The sequence below is a fragment of the Clinocottus analis genome, unplaced genomic scaffold (assembly GCF_023055335.1).
Source record: "Clinocottus analis isolate CAN_PGR_092001 unplaced genomic scaffold, fCliAna1.0.p SCAF_5, whole genome shotgun sequence".
Classification (NCBI taxonomy): Eukaryota; Metazoa; Chordata; class Actinopteri; order Perciformes; family Cottidae; genus Clinocottus; species Clinocottus analis.
Window position 1 is genome coordinate 4,508,361 of NW_027176207.1, and position 21,917 is coordinate 4,530,277.

General features: G+C 43.7%; 1 long non-coding RNA gene across 1 annotated transcript in view; it reads left to right on the top strand.

The window, feature by feature from the left end:
- Positions 1-559: 559 nt before the first annotated feature.
- The window catches only part of LOC137802817 (uncharacterized), a 43,999-nt gene continuing 22,641 nt past the window's right edge, over positions 560-21,917 (top strand). The window contains exon 1 of the long non-coding RNA XR_011079999.1: positions 560-671. This is a non-coding gene — a long non-coding RNA (uncharacterized lncRNA). The remainder of the gene's footprint in view (positions 672-21,917) is intronic.

Sequence of the window (21,917 nt, forward strand, 5' to 3'; positions counted from 1 at the left end):
GAAACTCTTGCCTTGCATTCCAGCGCCCGGAGGAGGGGGTTGTTGCAGCCAGGCATATTTACCAGAGAGAGAATGTGTGAGAGAGAAAGAGAGGGAGGGAGGGAGTAGTGGGGGTAGAAAGAAGCTGGAAGGTATTATGCACTATTTTCTCGACGCTCCCGCCTGTTCCCTCCCACTCCTACGACACAGCAGAGGGGGACGCTGAAAACTTGAACCTGCTCCAGCTGCCTCGGCCTTCCTAACTAGCTCACTTGTTTTCCTGCCGTTGCCTCTCTGTTTCTTCCTCGCCCCTCTCCTCGTCTCTCCTTCGCTCTTTCTCCCGGGCTGTGTGTAAGAGGATCACTTTGTTTCCGTTGCCTTTTTTTTCCGCGGTGCTGCAGACACACATGGAGGAGAGGATTGGATTTGAGAAGATACTGACGGGGGTGCACAGCTGCAACGGTCCCCTCCATCTCCACACCAGGACTAATGTCCCCCCCCCCCGCCCCCTTCCTCTCACTCTTTTTCTCTCTCTCCGTCTCCCTGTGCGTTTGACTGTCCCTCCGCCGCACTCTTTCTGCCTCTCGGAGGGGTGAGGGGTGCCATATGGGAGCTCAGAAAAATGGAAGTGGATCAAAGATAGGCAAGAGAGGAATCTGTCATTCTTAGGCTCGGATGTCGAGATCTATTTGGTAAGTAAGCGCTTCTCTCGTTCTCGCTCTCTCTCTGCACTTTTTTGGAGGGAAGTTCTGCTCTGTAGGCGAACCGGGAATCTCCACATGCCCCGGATCCTCACGGTGTCGAATCCCTCGTTGCCTTTGATTCATGTGTTGCCAGCAGTTACCTGTTTCGAGCTTTACAGTCGGACGCTTTTTAGTCTGTTTTACGTCCACTTCGCTTCAATGTGTCAGAGTGAATTTGTCAGCTTTGTGCGTTTTGTTATTTGCACCACAAGTTTTGAGGGTCAAGGTAGTGAGAGGGGAGGGGAGTGGAGGCCGACTAGGGGGGAAGGGAATCTGAAGGGGTCAAAGAGAATGGCACTCGGTTTAGGCAACACAATGGCTCCTAACACTTTTTTTATTTATTTTTGTAGCATGACATTGTCCCTATGGAACAGTGCGCCTGCCTCTAAACTTGGACACTGTACTGCAGGTTTCAGCTGGCTTTGTTGCGGAGGCCATTTACTTCGTTGATGAAGTTGCCCCAGCGGTTTCACTTTTTCCTGAGTTTGGAATTTTCCCATCTGGCTTGAGTGACATTCTGAGTGCTTAACCGTGTTAATCTCATTATTATATATTATTAAAAGTCATTTAAATCCATCGCAGACTGGATTTTTGCGGGAAGCGGTGCTGAGAGGTTGCTTGGTTCATCTCCGTAGAAACGGGTCATGGTGGATGTTGCTGACAGTGCAAACTAATGCTTCACTGCAAGCTGACTGAATGAAACCTCTCGGACCCGCAGAAAGCTACACATTTGTTTCTATTTGAATGAATTTGGTCAGGAAATGTTCGCCATACATTTTATTTTTTTATCGTAATCACTTACTAATGTAATAACATTTATTTTAGAATGTTTTTGGCTCTTTTGGTTTGTACTTCCACATCGTTGCCTGAGATAAAACTGTTTAAAAACCACGAATCCCCCAACAAACTTGTCTTTTACCAAATCTCCTAAAAATCTGAAATATATAATTTTCTTGAATTCAAATACTCTGTGGGGCAAAAGTTCCTCCCAAGTTTTTGCCGTTAATTCAGAGAAACTGTGACCAGTTATTGCTCCTCATAGAATAACTTCAAGAATTACCGTGCGTCCGTGACACAAGTTCAGTTAATAAGTGAGTCAGGAATTGAACTTGAGAGGAGTAATTGTTCGTGTCCCACCTTGAGTTTGGGGCTTTGACCTCGTCTCTTTTAAGGGAATCACAGCCCGTATCTGTCTCACTCTGTGCCGCCCCCGCTCCCTCCGTTCATTAGACATCTTAGTAACGTGGGAATGAAGCTTCTCGACCGGCATTAACGGACTCGTTTCTCTCGAGAAACGTGGTATTTAAAGCAAAAAGAAAATTTGAGCTTAGTTGAAAAATACTTTATGCCTGTATGAATGTATTGTGAGTGTGCTCTCCAGTGCAGCATAATGTATTTTTAAATAACTAAGCACGCTGGGGCGATTTTCAGGATTTCCCGTAAAACTCCTCTATAAATGCAGAATCTAGTTCTTTATTTTGGGCATGTGGGTCATGAGCTAATGAAGCAGCGCTGCACACCTTCTTAATGAAGTTACTGTGAAAAAGTGGCAGTTCCACACTTACTCATATATTAAGACAGTTGTTTTTTTTCTGTTATAAGTTTTCTGAAATTATTCTTTAAATATGCAAATTACACATTGTATTATGTGCAATTGCATACATTTCCAGAACAGAAATGTGAACATTGGATAAAGCCAGATTCAAACTTATTGTTTCATTTTGAAGACATATTAGAGTCCAACGTCTCTTTGTATCACTCCGTAAATCAGAAAACACTGTCAACAGGGTAAAAGCTGCTGAAGTGGAGATTTCTGGCTCAGAGTCTGAGAAAAAAATAATTTAGATAAAACTGCCTTTTGAGATGTGTTTAGTGAAATAACATACATTTTGTGGACATTACACGTGATATGTGTAAAATAAATAACGAATAGATATCTCGATGGAACTTCCCAAGTTGATTACTTATGTTTAACTTGTATGTTTAAATATGCAAATGAAGCGTTATCAACTCGTAACTTTTGATGAGTTTCGGAGAAATCTACAGACGCAAAGAGACAAAGTAGTAAAATAAACACCTGAGTGTGTATTTTGGATGTTTTTAGTCTGAAAGAAGTTTATGGAAGAAGCAAAATAACCCATAATCTCTAAATAGACCAGTGCATAAAATACAGTTTTTCTGTCGCGTCTCCCCTTTAATAATTCGTGAACTTTAATAAAAAGATCATTTTTGAATCAGTAAAATGTTTCTGAATTCATATGGGTACAGGTGCTGCTCCATAAAGAACAGTACCACAGTGTTTTGTGTGTCACTATTAGGTCATTTGGTATGGTACATTTCATTCTCTCTCCTCAGAGCTTTCATTTCATGCCATACTTCATGTTTTTATGAATAATACTCTGTTGTATGTCTCCATATGATCCTAGTTGCTTGTTGTGCTTTATGCCAGATGAAGACACGTCGCCAGATAACCTGCCTGACCTCCATAGCCAATTTTAGCCTCTCCCTCATGCCTCCTCTGGTTATAAATTAGCCCAGTTGCTGTTTGCAAGCAGTGAAAGGAAAAGCTCACTTAGTAGCAGTGATTTATTAGCTGTTAGCCTCCTGCTGCCATGTGAATGACAGAGCTGCCATTCAGGATGAAAACAGAAACTCTGACAGCAGGCAGGATCCGACTTCTTCAGGAAATAGGTGGTTTTCTCTTTTACCACTCAACCAAGAGAAAGAAATGCACGTTATAGTGCCACTGTTTCTCCACATGAGTTGTTTGATCGCAGTGAGACCTACGCAGACCTACAGGAAAACAAGAAATAGGAAAGTAAAGGTAGAACTGAAGCACATTTGGTGTTTCTCTTTCTACAAACACACTGCTTTGGAACCAGTTCACTGTGACTTTTGTGGCACGAGAAAACCAAATCAGCGCGCTAAAAGAAGCCACGTTAAAGGTTGCAGCAGTGCCGGAAAGATTCTATCCCATATAACGCACAGTAAAAAAGGTACGCCCAGTGCGTAAAGGATTATGGCTCGAGGGTCATTTGAGAGATGGAAGAGTAATCCATCCCTGTAAATCGAGTTGAGCCTACTCCGTTTACAACCATAATGCAAGTAAGATAACTTTGTTAAGTTGGTTGTATGACAGTCACAATAATCTCAGTATTGCTTTACTCGGCTTGTGATCGAATTACAAAAAAGCATGTAAACACAATGAGTGACAACCTTGTTTGTCTCTCTTGTTCTGTCCACAACACATTCTGTTTCCCACCAAAGTATGATGGTGAAACAACCCAGTTTTTACCTCAAGGACAAGGACTATGTTGAATAACAAACCTCATATCTTCAAGTCCACCGCTGCATTTTATCTGATTTTTTTTGCTGTTGTGAGTGGTAAGAACATGTTTTAATATTCTTCGCGATACACCGCAGTTCTTCACTGACAGAACAATGGTGGACAGTTACCCTCTTGGGCCTGGACGAAGAGACTAGCTTCTGGTTGAGTTTTTCTGACCAATGTGGATGCACAGTGGGTGACTGTGACTCTGTGCTGTTCCAGGAAGGCATATGATGTGAGCAGTTATGAGAATTACTGCTCCAACTGCGCAGCCGTTCATGCAGTCCAAGGAGTTCATAACCCTGGAGCCTGACTGACTGCGTCTCATTCCAGCACCCTTGTCTCTCTTCAGTGCTTGGACTTACTGGGACAATCATTACGTCCTTAGAAAAACCTCTTCAGGTTGTTGATCCAGCTCCGGCACAAAGCGGAGTAATACCAACGTGATCATCCGTGTGATTACGCTCAAGAAGGAGGTCCGGCCCAAATTTGGTTGGCAAAAGACAAGCTCAGTCAGTCAGTTTTCCAGCTAACCAGCCACTTTTGACGCTCCTTGCAAAGTCTGTTTCTACTTGGCTTTATTTGAGTAGCTTTGAGGCGACAGAGTAAGCTACCTTGACATACTGTACGCATCTACATCAGTTTGAAGAGATATTTCATCAGCAAGGACTGTGTTACTGACCCTGCTGTTTCCCAGGAAAGGCACTGTTTTTTTTTGCTTTATATGACGTGGGTTCATAACGACCCAGTGGACTGCAACAGTGGACCAATAGAAATCAAGGGGAGGGATAGGTGGGTGGTTATGGCGGCTCCACCTGTACTTTTATTTCGTTTCAGTATGAGTTTGTTACAGTTGGTGTCGTTGAGTTTACAACACGATTTGCTACTACAGACAGGGTTTCTTCTGCTCGAAGCTCGAACCATCGTCTGTGGTTCAGATGATCGTTGACAGCGGCCCACGTGTTTGGCCGCAGATCAGTTGTTTAAAGATCACATCATCGTGTTTCTCGGAAGGGTTTTTCCTTTGTGGTTGATTAAGTGCTTGAGTTGTCTTGTATTCCATAAAATACCATGACATTGAAAGACTCTCTAGTCCTCCAGAGTCCGCCAAACTGGGGTGCTCTCACACTCATTCTCTTTTGTGTGCTATGCTGGTATGGTACATCTCTGACTCTTCTCCATGACTTGTTAACACTTTTACAAGCTTATGTTGTCAAGAGCCTCCAGCTCTGAGCAGTGATGTGGCTCACTCCACCAGGATGGAGGACTCTTTAGGTACCGATTAGATCTAGCGTATATGCAGCCCCTGAGTAAATCACACCGTTAATGCGGTGTCAGCATTTTAAATTCTGACATCAAGTGATATTTTAAAGAGGGTGAGATCATTTTTCACTCCTCACCATGTGGCTAGTGATTATCTAAAGAAATATTGATACCTCAGCATGAATCTGAAAGCTAAGCACTTAGAAACCCAAGGTCCATGATCTGTCTTCCATGGATTCATGAAAACCAACTTAAACTTCATGAAAGGCATCATGGGTCATTAGCATGACTTACTTTGATTTATAGTATCAAGGACAGATGGGGGCAAGATGTCATTCAACACTGAGATAATGATGACAGATGATATGTATCATAAGTCAGATTCTTTATTGAATTATTAATGACTTTGAGCCCAGTCCTGGACCCCGTCAGTGGAAAGCATCACAGATGTTTTCTGCAATAAATGAATACCCATGGCTAAATTTTTAGTTCAACCTATTATTGCCATATGAGAAAGAAGAGCAGAACAACATGTTGGTGTTTTGAACCGAGAGCCATGCAAACGAGGAACCGCAAAGACAGCTAAGTCGCAGCTTGCATGCACGCACACACAAAAACACAGCATTGAGTTCGAGCACAAATGGCCCCCAATGGGTTGCTTATAAAGGGGGTGAGGTCATGTCTGTGATGGAGACCGTGTCCCTTTACCAGTGATCCATTTCTTATCCAGCTGTCCTCACTCACACAAAGCAGAGAGGAAGAAAGGGAAGGACAAAAGAAAGAAAGAAAGCGAACGTTTAACCTTTTTTTTTTTTTTTTCTCCCCCACAACTTTTGCCTCTCACATTAAAATGTCAATTTGATAAGTGGAAGCATGCTCAGATGAAACTTGCTGCTTCTATTTAAACACATTATTTCCACCCCAAAAAGTGCTGATCTTTGTTAGTGCTTCGGTGCATCCGATTTGCATGATGTTGCACATCTTCTTTTGTTTTCCATCAATTTTTATTCTGGACCGTGGCCTGCGTCTCGGGTCAAGAGATCATTAGCAATTTGTCTGCTCGTCTTTGAGCTGACAGGAGCTCATCCTGCTTGTTTGCCAGCGAAGGGGGGGTGCCGGACATCTTTGTGGAATCAGGTGTGTGTGTGTGTGTGTGTGTGAGTGAGTGAGTGAGTGGTTTTCACATAGGGGCACGTGAAATTTGAAGTAAAAAAATGAATTAGCATCCATTAAAAATAGTTTATTGTTTAATAAAATATTCAATAAAATATAAGTGTAAGTTCATAAACTGAATTGTATATATTCTATATTAAATCAGACACTGGTGGCATGGCGCTGTGTATTACATCTTACATCCAAAAATGCTTATTGCTGGTTAAGGGGTACATCAGTGAAAAGGGATTGAGAACTACACCATTTTAAACAACTTGGCTTCTTTAACCGCTTCGGTCTCTCAGTGGTCACACAGACGGGGAGTGGGAGGAGGTTTGGGGCTCATGGGGGAGGGAGGCATACAGAGCTCACGGACACACTGGGAAATGGCTTCCATGCATTAAGCATTTCCTCTTTTCAGGGCAGTCCGGTGTGGTGCAGCGGGGTTTGTCGCGTCAAAGCCGAGCCGTGAGGGAGGGGTGGAGGTGCTGGATAATGCAGACACAATGGGCTAAGGCAAACACTAGGAGTGAGACAAAGGACACTCCACTCAGGTCACAGAGGGGGGGCAACTCTTCCCATTATCTGGGGAAGTGATCTTAACCGAGGGACTTTTTAAAAAAAAAAAAAAAAGCCATCAGCAAATTAGTGGCTGCGCTGAATCGCTATGTGCGTTGGGTCACGATCAAAGCCTGGAGAAAGGTTCCTGGTGAGGAAGCACAGGACAACAGATGCGACGCGGGGCTGTGTTAGCACCAAGCATGCTATCATGACCACGTTATTACTGTCACAGCCTGGGGTTTACTCACGGGGAGCGCCGTTCTTTCTCACCTACACCGAAAACATCACGAGCACCGAGTGTCATCGCATGTCAGCTGAGCGCTGTTTAAATTAGCCACAGCACAACCATGCTACCTGTTCAGAGTTTAAGCTCTCAAAGCTTAGTTTCGGAGGGCATCTGAATTGATTATCAAATAGTTGCAAATCATTTTTTTGACGATCAACTAATGGATGAATTGTCGTCTCGTTTCAGCGCCACTAGCCACCCGGAGCGCTCACATGTAGGTCAGCTTTTAGCATTTTATTAGCTAAACGGCCTGTCAAGTTGTTCTAATTTATTGCTCGAAAACAAGGCGTCAATTACATGCTAATTACACGCTCTTAAAGCTAGCGCTTAACTGCTAGACATTATGAGCATTGCTTTTGTTGTCTCTCGGTAAACATGCGATTTACCGAGAGGGTTGTTTCGCCTCTGGGAAACAACAGAATCAATTCAATTACCCGCTTTGTATCAAATTAAGAAAACTCAAACTACAACCAAATGTGAGACAGGCAGCACTATATTTCAGGATCTTCCAAACGGCTCCAGCAAACGGCTCAAGCTAACGTCTATATATTTACATGTGCTGGTCCAACTGTGTGTGCAGTTTGGGTTTTGTTAGTTTTTTGTATGAAACACTATGCGTGTTTGTGTGACTGAAGGGCCATTATGGGACAGGCTTTAAGAGGGATCTGGGAAGTGGAAACCTAATACTGCCTGACTGCTGCTCTTGTGTACATGAACCCCACAGCTGCTGAGAGAGGGACGGGGAAAGAGAGAGAGGGGAAGAGAGAGAGAGGGGAAGAGAGAGGGGGGAGAGGGAGAGAGAGAGCTCTCAGTAATTAGTTGTCTGGTTTTGTATTGACTAGTCTGGTGCCGGGGCCTTAGGGACAGTTAAATTTGCTATTGAAAGTGAAAGGATTATGCACCCAAAAGAAATTAAACGGGAGCAATGAATAGATTGTGGGCCACATGGTGGACGACTGCTTTGTTTTTTTTTCCCCTTCTTCCACCGGCCTTCACATCTCTTCAGTGAGACAAGGTTGTATTTTTCCTGTCAGAAACGTCTGTTCTTCACGTTTAAAGGTAAATTGAAAAAATACACCACAGGGTCGACAGTTTTACGTCGTGATAATGACCCATTTAAAATAAAACACTCGTTTGATCTTCGACTGTCAAAGTCTTCGTCGCGTCCGTTTCATTAAACGGGGGGCTAAATCCGTAAGAATCATTTCCGCAAGTTAGCCGCCGAAGGGCGCGATGACGAGGGTGTCATGAAATCTGTTTGAATGCAGACGTGCTGATTGTTGGGAATTGATGTCTCCCGCCTGGACCGCCCGGAGAGAAGAGAGCTTTGTGTCTTGCGTTGGCTCCTGCTGAGGTTGGTCGTACTTATTACAGGTCAGGAGGGAACATCCTCCACATGCCTGCTGAGGCTTACGGCCCAGAGAGACCTCATATGCTTGCCAACATGCAGCACGGTGGAACTGCTGTCGACCTCCAGTCTGTCACCAGTTCGGTGTCAGAAGAGAAGCCGCTTCAGACCAAACTGTAACACGATCCCCTTGTAATGACTTCCAATGTGGGTTAAGCAGGCCACGCTTTGGGGGTTATAAAAGTGTGGCAATAAGACATGAAAATGCAAAATACTCGCCTGATAATTGACCCGGAGCAGCATCTGGCAGAATATGTATAAACTGCTGTAAGATATTTTAGTAAAAAATGTCCTCTGGTAAACAGTTAGTCTATGTGTCCAGGGCTTTTATTGTGAAAGGTAAGAACAGAAGTGGATCTGGTCTGTGCTGCCTTTCTTTACAGTTGAAAGGAGTTGATCTTGGCTCGGGCTACTTGCTGTTGTACTTGTTGTATTAGAACTGTTAAACCACAACCTGATTGGTTGATGCCTTTTATGCGAAAGCTCAAAAGAATTTACTGACAGGGTTTAACAAACAGAATAGTTAAAGTAAATATGTATTGTTGGTGAAATATATATTGTTGCTGAATTATTTGTGAAGAAAAAAGGTTTTCGTGTGTAAAAAGGCTTCAAACAAAGGCTAGCCGTAAATGGGCAGTATTTAATTCCTTTTTTACTTTAACGGACATAGCACTTTCTTTTGTGCCACAAAAGAAAGTGCCACGATGTGAACCCTGTGATCCACCCGCACTGAAGCGAAGATCTCTTGCTCAGCGGGTCAACATTAGCCTCCATCTGCATGGAGCACTTGGAGCACTTGAACCAGCTGAACCGTGGAGCCTGGAGAGAATCTGGTAGATGATAGAGGGATGATGTCATGTTCTCTCTCAGTGTTTGTGTAGCTGGCAGAGGCCGGCATGCTGGAGAGGGTCAGCCGAGACCAGAACCGCCCAGTAGGACATTGACCAAAAAGACGGGATAAAATCAAGTTTGTCCTCGCTGCCCCACAAAAGTCCACAATCTTGCAGCAAACATTCCATGTTTTTTAATCCCGTTAAGTCTCCTCACTTTTTTTTGGATCCGGACGGGAGCGAATAGCGCTCTTTATAGATAGGACACATATCTACAAAGAGCGCTCACTGTAAATACAATCTGGTCGAGATCCTCCTTTGTGATTATCACAGCGTAAACACAGGAGGGCCCGTGCACAGGTGGCAGGGTGACGTTAACCAGACCGGACGGACGTTTTTTCCACAATAGATATCACAGTGGAACATAGCAGCCTGGTCAAACTTTGATAAATGTTGTGTAAGAGTCTACACCGCAAGCAGGTCTCACAGGTCCTCACAAGTGTCATCTGTGCCTCGCAAGGGCAGAACAGGGGAGGCAAAATCAGAGCCGCACGATTGGCCTTTTCTGAATAAAACACATTCGGCTGGGCCCCAAACAGTGACTTCTGAGCAGTGTGCGATTCACCGTGCTCGAGACCCAAACACTTGTGAAATGGATCCCGGTGTCAGGGACAAGAACAGTGATGGTGGGGGAGGGGGGATAGAGAGGGGAGGAGAGTAAGAATCATGTCTCACCTTTTACATGAATGCTCTGACATGCACATGGGCCGGTTAAACCCAATGACTCTGCAGGATGGCGTGTCGTTTGCCTTCCTCTGAAGGTCACATAATACATGTTACTGCAAACAAGTAATACCAAGATATTCGTTTACATAAAACATTGATATTGATATTTAGACAATGAGATTTGTGACAAATACCGATCAGTAATGTGGATATAATTACAATGTTCCAGCCTATAATACGTATGGACTGAAACTGTTTTGCTAACGTTGCCATGACTCCTTTAACTTGTGCAACATGCACACTGGTGCAAAATACATTGTGATATTCCAAAATGCAAAATGAATTTAATTGATTTTTAATAAGGATTACCTCTTAATTAAACATAATGACATGTATGCAACCCGTTTATTTATTTTTCTGCTTTTGATCAAAACTTTGCTGTGCACTATTATCAGTAATAGCTACCAAAGTGATTTGATCGTCAGAGGGCAAAGAACCAACAATAGAAACACAGAGTGATCATGTTTATTGCAATATAATCTCTAATATATCTGCTAAATGATTTTAAATTACTTGGATTCTCCATGTTTATTTCAGGGAGGAATATCTCTGAGCCTGTTCTGATAATGTGGGAGGTCATCGGTGGTTCACTGCATCTCTTACTGTGTGAAAAACAGGATTTATTGGAGGGAGGGGGGCTTGGTCTACAATTGTAGAGCTAGTTGAGCCTTCACCCTATTCAGAGGTGTCTGTCTTGGGCCCTCCACATAGCTCGCTGGAGAGGGAGAGAGAGGGAGAGAGAGAGAGGATACGGGACATCCAGGATCCACAGATCTGTCTTTACTCTCTTCAGTCCGCTCCGTGTGGACAAACGCTGCGCTTATTGCCGTCACTGCTTCCTGCTGTTTGTCTTTCAGCAAACCCCTTTGTCCTGCTAAAGCCTTTATGCTGTGTGTGTGTGTGTGTGTGTGTGTGTGTGTGTGTGTGTGTGTGTGTGTGTGTGTGTGTGTGTGTGTGTGTGTTTTTAAAGCTTCTTTTTTTGTGTATTATTATTCTATCAAAATGGGCTTACGGTGCCAATATTTCTGTCATCTGCCATGGGGGGAGGATCCAGAGTCCTCCTGGTTCCTCACCCTGCGGAGGCTCCCTGGGACAAGGATCCTGCTTGTTTTTTTCCCCCCTTCTTTCCTTTAAGCATATTCCACATTCATATGGAAATGGTGGGGGTGGGGGGCCGAGGAGAGACAGAATCTCACATCAACTTGATCTAGTCATGAATAGCTGCCAGTGTTTGGACTGACCCAGAGCTGGCTTTTAAAGCCACCGCTCTGCCGCCTCCCCCCCACTACCCCCACGAGACCACAGAGCCGAGCACATTTTCAGCCGCGCGTGTGTTCACACACACATGCGCTTACACCGGAGATGAAAAAATAAATGCTCATAATTGCACTCGCACAATTAGCAACACTGAGCGCCGTCTCAGTCTCTGTCGCTTTCTCACAGACGGCCGTGTTAAATCCCACTGTTCCCTCGCTCGCTCTCAAATCCTCTCTTTATTTTATTAACCCTCTCTTCCCCTCGCTAACCATCCCCATCTCATGCACATATAACGGACGGTTTTGCAGAAAGAAGGAAGTTTCACTGTTAGTTTTAATTCATGGTTATGTTTTTTATTGGCCAGAAAATCATGTAATGCCCAAATAAGGTAGTACTTCAAATGTATTCAACAATAAAATTGAACTATTATGTGTTTATGTTAATTTGGGACACATGAAAGGATTTCTTTATTTTATAAAAAAACAACTGCAATTAAAACAGCGACATAAACTGTACTGTGAAACACAGACTAAAATATTCCATGTTTTTGTTTTGTGCGAGTAGATTAATATAAAATTGTGCCACTGAGAGAAAAACCCATGCGGGCCTCGGTAGGGCTTTGCTTTGAGCATGCTGTCTGTGAATTAATATGGTATTTGAGGAGTCCCGTTGCTAATGCAGTTTGAGTGTGTTTCCTTCTCGAGCGTCCCCGACACAATGGGCCTCCCAGACCGGACCGCTGCGGCTGGATCTAGCAGCGGGGATCCATCAAACCACATTTGTCTCGCTGGATATGCTGGTTTTTGTTCCTTCAGGATTAGAACCCACCACCCATATTCAGCCCGTGTGTGTGTGTGTGTGTGTGTGTGTGTGTGTGTGTGTGTGTGTGTGTGTGTGTGTGTGTGTGTGTGTGTGTGTGTTATACATCTGGACAGTCACCAATTTGTCTGCTGGGAGAGTTCTAATTCATTTAGTGACAAATTAGCTTTTTTTCCTTTTTTCTTCTTTCTTTTCAACCTTTCTTTAATTTTTTTATGATCTCTGCATATTGTTTTTATTTCAGTGATCCAAATAGAAAATAAACAAAAAAGTGTAAATCCTATTTTTTTTTAAACAATTGAATTAAATACAAAACTGCTACTTTTAAAATGTTGCAATGTCTTGCAGGACTGGCTTGACATATATTACAGTTTCTTATTTATTTCTGCATTTTTACAGTTTTACATTTTTGTTCTTAGTATTGAACAAATTATATTAAATTACATTCAGAAGCGCATTTTGGGGGGCAAATTTGCCTTCACCAAAATGGCTGAGCTATTATTTAATTCAAAAGTTGTTACTTGCTCTCTTTGTGTCGGTTGTTTCGTTACATTTTGAGAGTCGGTCGTTATCTTCAGTCACAACATAAAATCTGTCGAGCCAAATCATGACATGCCGCCCCCTCAACTCACGAGCACAAGTGTCCTCGGCCTGTAAAAAGAGCAACGCATTGCAGGAGGGCCTCGGTGTGTGTGTCTGTGTGTGTGTGTGCTGTTTTGTCTCTCCATTAGTACCCATTCAGGAGACAATGAGTCAGAGAAGCAGACGATGGGCTTGTTAACACACACACGCATTAGTGAGCCAGTGTGTGTCTTTGTGAGGGAGGGGACGCTCCTCTAGTGTTATGACTGGAGGCTTTTCACCGACGATGCACTCCACTCCAACAACCACAAGTGTGTGGCCTCTGAATAGGGAGGATTTGTTGCCCTGCACCTAATTAAACAGCGCTTTGAGGAGCGGTTACGACGAGGGCCCCTTTGTTCCAGCTCACCTTCCAAAGCACCTTGAAAGGCTTAATGTTTGACTCCCGGGACAGGGGAGGTGCATGCGTCTCCCTGTGTCGCTGCAACAAATGGAGCTGCCCCCTCCACCCCCACCCCCATGCTCAATGATGGGACGCTCTCCACCATGCAAGTTTTCATAAAACAATTGCTTTGATTTCCTCGGGAGAGACACCAATGCCCCAAACATATATTTTGTCTTGTACTGGTCTATTTGGGGGATTTAGCTTCTTAAAATATCTTTTTTTTTTTCAAACTAGTGGAGCAAAAACATCCGGAATACACATCCAGCTGTTTCTTTTTGTTTATTTGGATCTGTGGATTACCATTAAATAATCCCTCATTTGCATATTTAAACATATTTACCAAAAGTTGTACAACAAAGAAATCCTTCTCGTAATAAATCAAACTGGGAAGTTTAATCGTGATATGTATTAATTATTGTTTTACCCTCTGCACCTGGAGTGCCTTCTCTTAAGACCTTATGTCCACAGTCATTATCAAAACTGTTTAATTAGGTTTTCATATTCCATCATTTTGGATTTTCCTCTCACATTCTTTCATCATTAATTTAGGAAATTCGTTCTTTATTTGAAGTCTCCCAAGATTTCCACATGTCTGAATCGGTGTTGTCCGGCACCCTGACAACCCTAAAAAATGTAATTAAGTCTAAATGCTGAGAGAGAGGCCTTTAACATGTTTAAGATCCTGACACGAATAGAATTTACGAGGCAAATAGGACTGCATGTTCTTTATATATATATATATATATATATATATATATATATATATATATATATATATATATATCTCAAAAGGGGGTTCTGTATATCTCAAAAGGGGGTTCTGTATATTTCCCAAAGAAACTCCAGCCAAAATCAACATTGTGTCTTCTCCTAATTTCCCAATAAAAATACATTTGTGCCTGTGCAGATGTTAGCCGCCATCACACAGTTTTCTCTCTGCCCAATCTGCATTCAGGCAACTGGGACAGGACCAGTTCAGAGAAGGAGGAGGAGGGGGGACAGGGAGAAGGGGGGGGCATCTGATATCAGAGAGCGGGAAGCTGGAGCTCCTCATCCCTTGCAAGCGCTCTCTCGTATTTGGCCGGCCTCGCTGCCTTGTGATGATGCGTGTGCCGCTGACACGGGGGTCGGGTCTTCAGCGGCAGCGGCGTGGTGGGACAGGAGGATGAGGATGGTGGTGATGATGATGGGACGTGGGTCAGTTTGTATGTCCCAGGGAACATCTGCCAAACCTTTGGTTCTGGTGTGTGTGTGTGTGTGTGTGAGGGTGGGTGTGGGCGAGATGAAGAAATTCCAAACTATTATCTTTTAATATATTCATGCTTATAACCTAAATGTTTGAACGACACCAGATCTGGTTGGGAACCGTCCTCTGGATAATTTGAAGGGGAGAAAAAAGGAAACCATTTCTGTACGAATATATAAATAACTCCAATTCTGGATTGGTTTAAAACAGCAGTGGAATATATATAACACTCCCTGATAGTATTGTGTTTCCTGTTATACAGCGATACATTATATAATTGTGTTTAGCATATTGTGTAAAATATACTCGTGCTTAAGAGTGTAATATGAGACACGTTTGTCTGGTCTGTCCCGTCTCTGTCGCTGTGTTTGGGTGCCCCCCCCCCCCCCCTCATATCTCCCTCATTGTTCCTGCTCCAAGCAGCCAGTTCTATTTCAGGTCTGTCGTTTTTCTGCACCAAATGTTGATGATTCATGTTTGACACTTACTTGAGGGATTATTATTATTTCATATTTGTTCCTGCTCTAATCAATTTTTTCCGAAATTTCATTTTAAATTGAAGAGATTGCAATAATATAATAATGTAAAACCTATATAATTACAGGATATTCATATTTAAAAAATCATTCATGTTTCAATATTCAAAAAAACATATTCATTCTGTCCTTTTTGTTCAAAATAGAATGTCAAATGGCAAGAATTGTACTTTCGTTAATTCTCCAGTTTTATTACACTATTTATTTATTTATATATATATATATATATATATATATATATATATATATATATATATAAATACATCATGTAATATATATATATATGTACAATATAGATAGATAGATACCATAACGATTGTAATACAAAAAATATTGTTTTCATTTGTCAGAATTGTATATGAAGATTTATTCCTCCGATTATAATCTGTTTATCCCATAAATCTCAATTAATTAAGTAATTAAAGCTTGGTGTTGGATTGTTTTCACCGCTTGTTGGTGACATTGCTCTCTAATAATTCGTTTTCATATTTTCTCATGGAGCCATATTTGCTCCCGCTGCGTGGAGCAGCAGCCCTCCCGCCGCAGCCCCTTTGGCTTGCAGCGGGCTGGACGAGGCGCGCGGTGGCAGCAGCAGTATTTTGGGGGGAGGCCGGCCCGGTGCTGGGTGTGGGAGCAGCCTGATTGTTGTGTGGACACAATGGCTTCTTCCTTCACTGGTTCCTTTGCTCTCCTTCCTCTGCCTTTGAATTTGCTCATTTTCTGCCCCGTTTTGTTCCCCTTCTGCCCCCTTTGATTGGCCCCTGCATAGCAACGCGTCACATGGCTCATGGAAGCTACTGCTCCTCTTTCTAAATTTACTCCTGGGGGTTTTTAATCCGAACAATATTTGTGCTTCTTTATATTTATTTTTTAACTCACTTAATGCAACAATTTTATTTGTTGGAATGCATTTAATCTCCTTTAAAATAAATGAAATTGTTATCATGAGGACCTGTTCGCCCCTGATAACTGGCATTATGAGCATTCGTAAATGAGATTGTTCACATTTCTTTAACGTGTAAATGAAGTCCTGAACACAAACCAACGGATGAATTCTTCAGTTTTTTCTTCCTGCGCTGGTTTAAACGTTGAAGACGGCGTGCAGGGTGCCGAGTCACGGAACCACGCGTCTGTGAAGCAACACAACGAGTTTCACTTCATGAATCAAACAGCGGCCTCATCCTCGATTGAACAATATTGTTATGTTGACATTGATCGTCTCACCTTTTTGCTGAAGCTGTCATCGAGGCTCTCGCCCGCCTCCTCGCTCCATCGCCCTGTCGAATGCACGCGCTCACCTATAAGCCTTCCCTCTGGAGGTCAATACACACACACACACACACACTGTGGTCATATGAGCGCACAACAAATAAGGATCATATTCATATAATTGGGGTTAATTGCCAGAATTTGACAACTTAAGAGCATTTTGACTTTTATTATTACATGGGTCAGATGCAATAATTTATGCATATGTTTTCATTCTTTATAAACAAATACGAAATGTTGCTAAAGAAAATTATTTACCATAAGCAGCTTTTAGAAGTCCAGTTTTTTTTCTTCATTCTTTTTTTGTCTCCCCATCACATTAAAATATTTAATAGTTCCCATACAATATTATTCCCATATGTTATTATTATTATTATATCGTAGCAAATGCAAAGAAAATTCAATAAATTCATGTATTTTCTCATGCGATCCTTTACTACTCAAGAATTATTCTTGGTTTGTTTTGAATTTTTTTACATTATTACAATATTTTAGTTTTTAGTACACGTGTATAAATGAATGAATAATTATGAAATCAAAAGTCTAAAATGTACTTTGGAAATGAAAGTCATCAGATTTGTTGCAGAACGATAAAGAGTCCAACAGACGTCCTTTCTGCATCACAGCAAAAATATTCGGCCACATCATAAATAAACAACAGGAATTATAAAAGAGAGAGAAAAATGTTTTAAATAAAAATGACATTCTTCTAATTATTGAGGAAGGAAATCTCAGCTCTGGGCCCTGGACGCAGACCTGAGAGAGGGAGCAGAATAAAACGCTTGCTAAGCTATCCGTTTCACACACGCGGGGACAGAAGGTTCGATATTCATTCGATCGATGAATGAAAAGGCACAATGGCAAAATCGGGACGGGCTCCTTTTCAAATCCGCGTCTCCAATGTCCCCCCCCCCCTCACCCACCCTCCCAGCCTCCCCCCGCCTCGCCCGCCCCCTCCTCACCACAGTCTGCAGTCGCTGGGCGGCTGGTGTGGCAGGCAGAGAGAGAGAGAGAGAGAGAGGGAGAGAGAGAGGAGAGCAAGGGTTACATCAAGGCTGCTCCCTGGACCGTGCAAACAAGTCTAGACCGGTGACCTGTTCAATGGCTCCTTTTGAGGAGCGGGGCAAGTTCGGTCAGAGCGAGGAGAAAGGCAGGCGCAGCCTCTTTTCACTGGCGAAGCCGCTCACAGCCTGCGATCGACAGGAGGTAAGGAGGGCCGGGAGGGCAGGCATCTGCTTCCATGGTTACGGGGCCGGGTATGGGGGACCCTACCATTGAGGAAGCTCCGTTCTCATGCTCCCACCGAGGCAATGTCACGCATTTAAGAAGAAGAAGAAGAAGAAGAGAAAAAAACCGCGTCAGGCCGGGTGCGAGGAGGACCACATCCACCGGCAGCAGAGTCGCTCTTTGAGAAGGGGGTAAATAAAATGATGGCGCGTCAGTTTGAGGAGGAGGGGGAGAAGAGGAAGAGAGGAGAAAAAAAAGTAGGGAGGGGAGCGTTTTGGGTTTGGGGGGCGGCAGCATGTGTGCTCGGGAAAAGAAAGAAATGCGTCACATGATCGCGGCGAATCCTAATTCAAAGTAAGATGTTTGTTGTTTTTTTTTCCCCCGGCGAGCCGCGGCGGTGAATCTGCCGGGTGTTCGTTTTCTTGAGCCGATTTGAAAACGTATTGTTGCGTGGAAGTCGGCAGCACGGATGATTTATCGTCGGAGGGAGCAAAGGTCAAGGTTTATGTGGTGAACTCCTTTGTTGAGAGGCAGATCTTAATGAGGATTCTCTCCAACCAGCAAGCTCCGCGCTTAAAACCAGCAGGCAGGAGGAAGGACGGGATTTGTTCTTAACGTTTATTTCATTTGATCGAGAGTTGAAAGGCGGTTTGGAACCGACCAGTTGGAGCAAACTGTCGACTGCTATGAAAACAGAGACAAGAGAGAGAGAAATCTGTCCAATGTGAGGAGTCACATCTGTCTGTTTGTTTATTTGTTTATTTGTTTGTGTTTGGGCACAAGCTGTGTGTGTGTGTGTGTGTGTGTGTGTGTCGAGTTGAATGGATGCTTCTTTTTTTTTTCTTCCTCTCCGTAAAGGAGGGGTGTGTTGGAACGTTGAATTTGGTCATGCAGCTGACGCTTTACCCCCGAACACACTCAAACAGAGCGGACAGATGGCCGGCCCTCAGGAAGGGCTCGGGGCGTCGGATTTGCTCTCAGACCGTGGGAAAGTCTCTGGCTGACTTCACCTGCTCGGGGAGCCGATGTGACTGGATTAAAACACCAATAGAAAGAAGGGAGAAAGGGGAAAGCTAGCGCGGACAACGGCACACACATGGCTTTGTGGTGGCGTTTTTTCTTCGTTTTTTTCATATCTTGTTTAAGAGAGAAAAGGGAGGGAGGGAGGATGTTTGAGGAGATGTTTGAATTTGACAGCAAACATAAAATAGTATTTTCTAAACGAGTGCAAAGGGAGACAGGGTGGATGGGTTCACTCTATTTTTTGCACGTGTCTTTGTGATCCTAATTGGAACCAGTTGATCCTCAGCTTGTTGGGACATGAGACATGATGCTTGGCCATCTCTCTCCCTCTTCCTCTCTCTCTCACTCTCTCCCTCTCTGCTTTTGATTATCTCAGTCACACAGAGAGTCGGCCATGTGCACACTTTGATTTATTGTTATTAAAAAAAAATGGGGCCGTTTGTCGGGCCTTCGTCTGATTGATGCCGAGATGCACGCACACTTCAGATTCCTGCTCATAAGAAACCACGGGCCTCTGCGCCGATGGCTCGTTAATTATCATTAGTGCAGCGGAATGAGGTGCATCGCTTATTGTGCTTTCGTCTGGATGTTGGAATCCACGAAGACGCCACTCAAAGGCGCCGGCAGCCATACGAAATGAACGATCAGAAAACAAAATCCCTGTCATAAGTGGGATGAGGATCAGCGTGCCGTGAAGTCCAGAGCCGTGCTGCAGCTCTTTATCCCCCCACTCAAGGATTCCCCTCTGTGATCTGAATCATCACCTGCACTGATGATACATCACTTCATACTCTGCCTGATTTACATATTATTATTATTGCTGTAAACATGCCAGTAAACTCTTTTTTTTTTTTACATTTTGAGGAGGGCATGTGTCAGATTATATTGTTCATTTTCTCTCACAAAGAACATCTTTTTTCCGCCAGTTTCTTTTGGATATTTTAATTCTTTCTGATTTGAACTCTTTTAACTTTAATGCATCAAATGCATTTGAAGAGTCTTTTGTGCACCTGCAAATAATTGCATAGCTGTCATGTTCGTGACACCGACCCACGGCGCCTGTGAACGTCGCCTCCCATCCACAAAGAATCCCTTATTGCCGGGCGCCATGCTCTCAATGAAGTACTCCATTGCTTAAAGCATTATCTTACATACAAGTAGAGCGCATTAGAGTTCCATTTGGGTCCGAGTCAAGGGCTCTCCATCAGAGAAGGGTGTGTGTGTGTGTTGTTAGGTTGGAGGGGGTGCTGTGGAGAACTCATCAAATGTGGTTATGCTCAGCGTGGCGCACGGTGTTTGACAAGAAACGTGAACTTGACTCTGCTGCGCTCAAGAGGACCCTTCAGGTTTATATGCTCTTCAGATTCTCAACCCAGCTGCCCGCTTTTCTGAGAATGATTTGCGCCGCAGGGATTACATCATCCAGTTGTACATTTGATATCCACTCGCGCCGCATTCCCTACCAGAGAGGTGACGACAGGGCCCTGTCAACACGAATTTACGAAGACAACGTTGTTTCCTTCTCCCTTTTTTTTCTTCTTTTTTTTCTTCTCCTCCTCTCTCAGCTCTGAAGGGGTTGCTAGCTTAGCACTCGAACCGACGCGATGCTCCAACTCCTTGAACTCATCAAGGCAAAAACGCAAACTACATTTAAACAATTCTTCTTTTTTTTAGAGCCACAGACAGAGCGCTGTCAGTAGACGGACTCTAATTGGGTCACTGGAGCTGGTTCCTCCCGCTCACACACACACACACATCCACCATATATAAATACACACTCGGAGACATTTTGTGCTCTGGCCTCGCTGACCCGCTCACGTCGTGGTTTATTTTTACAGCGGTAATTTGCCATTGGCCGATGGTTCGGTTTCAGAGGCCCACGTCATTAATCACGCAGGGCATTACTGCGGTGTAATTACACTTTCTCTGAGCGTACCCGCAGCCTTTCCCCGCATGCACCCGCTCTGTGTCGCTCTCTCTCTCACTCAGTCAGGATGTAGAGGGGCCTCCTGCTTTTTTATCGCTAAAATACAGCACACCAGTGAGCATCCAGGGAGTCATAAGAGGCATAACATCCTCATATAAAATGCAAACATCCATATCCTTATTAAGTGTGTGTTAACACCAGCTATGTCGGTGTGGACGGACCACACCGGGACGTCCTCCTGAAGTACCTCACTTCAAGGTGTTGGACGAGAAATTAAGACAAGAGTTGGCAATAGTTAAAACCGCAAACTCCCCAGGAAACTAATGAATGTGTGTGTGTGTGTGTGTGTGTGTGTGTGTGTGTGTGTGTGTGTGTGTGTGTGTGTTTGGGGGGGCTTGGAGTCAGTGGCAGTGCTGTGTAACCCCTTTAAGATCATTATTCCACACAAAATGCACCCCCGGGGTGTGTGACACATTTGTGAATGGCTCCTTCCACGGGATTTAACGGGTTAACAGCAGACAAAGGGAGCTGGGACCATGTAGCCCAGCAGGGGAGACCCCAGTGGAAACGCCACGCTGCCTCCTAATCCCCCCCTCCTCCTACATACACACACACACACACACACACACACACGCACGCACGCTCCATCCCGTCCCGATGGCTGCTGACTGACTGACGTGCACTCTGCTGTAAGGCCGAGAGCAGCCACATGTTTTCAGCCGGAGTGCATCTCACACACCTCGAGGCCACGTGAGGATACGTCACGCTGTTGTTTAAGACAAATGCTTTCACAGTACTGGATGGACGGACATGAACTTTGGACAGATGCCTTGTTTTATTGTGGTGACCAGCTGCATGTGATTTCATGCTGTAAGTCCTGAGCCATCAATAGAAGTATCAAACAGTGGGTCTGGTTGGGTGCTGCAGGTCAGAGAGGCCTCGCAGAATAAATCCTGACCACAATGCAGTGCTCAACTCATATTTGCAGCATTGCTTTTGTCTGCGTTGCGTTGATTAGTTCCCCTTTTTCGGTGTTGTGAGAAATAGATTGATGAATTGAGTTATTTATGAAATCCAAATGGGCTGTTGTTATTCAAAACCAAGGCATTTCATCAAATTCAAAGGTGTGTTGTCGGGATGAACGTTTCAAGGATATAGTTGCCACGGCATCAACATTCAATATATCCAAATATTTGGACAGTGCACAATCAAAAAAAAAGCTAGATAATATGTGGAAGAAGACACATCTT